The sequence below is a fragment of the Sinocyclocheilus rhinocerous genome, unplaced genomic scaffold (genome assembly GCF_001515625.1).
Source record: "Sinocyclocheilus rhinocerous isolate Xijiao unplaced genomic scaffold, SAMN03320098_v1.1 scaffold314, whole genome shotgun sequence".
In the NCBI taxonomy this organism is placed as follows: domain Eukaryota; kingdom Metazoa; phylum Chordata; class Actinopteri; order Cypriniformes; family Cyprinidae; genus Sinocyclocheilus; species Sinocyclocheilus rhinocerous.
In genome coordinates, this window is record NW_015630021.1 from 944,301 (window position 1) to 945,429 (window position 1,129).

The window sequence follows — 1,129 nt, forward strand, 5'->3', positions numbered from 1 at the left end:
ATATATATACAGTGCTGCTTGAAAGTTTGTGAACCCTTTAGAATTTTCTATATTTCTGCATAAATATGACCCAAAACATAATTCAATTTTCATGCAAGTCCTGAAAGTTGGCAAAGAGAACCCAATCAAACAAATGAGACAAAAATATATACTTTGTCATTTATTTATTCAGGAAAATGATCCAATATTACATATCTGTGAGCGGCAAAAGTATGTGAATCTCTAGGATTAACTGTTAATTTGAAGGTGAAATTAAAGTCCATCTGTTCAGAGGTGTTTTTAATCAGTGAGATGACTATCAGGTGTCAGTGTGCAGTTTGCTAAAGATCATGTGGACAAGCCAGAGGAATACTGGAGAAATGTTTTGTGGATGGATGAGACCAAAATAGAACATTTTGGTTTAAATGAGCAGCGTTATATTTGGAGAAAGAACCTTATCCCATCTGTGAAACATGGTGGTGGTATTATCATGGTTTGGACCAGTTTTGCTGCATCTGGTCCAGGATGGCTTGTCATCATTGATGGAACGATGAATTCTGAATTATACCAGCAAATTCTGAAGGAAAATGTCAGGACATCTGTCTGAGAACTGAATCTCAAGAGAAACTGGGCCATGCAGCAAGACAACGACCCCATGCACACAAGTAATTCTACCAAAGGATGGTTAAAGAAGGACAAAGTGAATGTTTTGGATGACTGAGTCAGAGTCTGGACCTGAATTAAATTGAAATGTTGTGGAAGGAGCTGGATCAAGCAGTTCATAGGAGGAAACCCACCAACATCACAGAGTTGAAGTGGTTCTGTACTGAGGAATGGGCTAAAATTCCTACAAGCCGTTGTGCAGGACTGATCAGCAGTTACAAGAAACTTTACCTGCAGTTACTGCTGCAAAATTGGGTCACACCAGATACTGAAAGCAAAGATTCACATACTTTTGCCACTCACAAATATTTAACACCAGATAATTTTTCTCAATAAATAAATGACAAAGTATATATTTTTGTCTCCTTTGTTTGATTGGATTCTCTTTGCCTACTTTCAGGATTTGTGTGAAATTGTGTGAAACATATTTATGCAGAAATATAGAAAATTCTAAAGGGTTCACAAACTTTCAAGCAGCACTGTATAT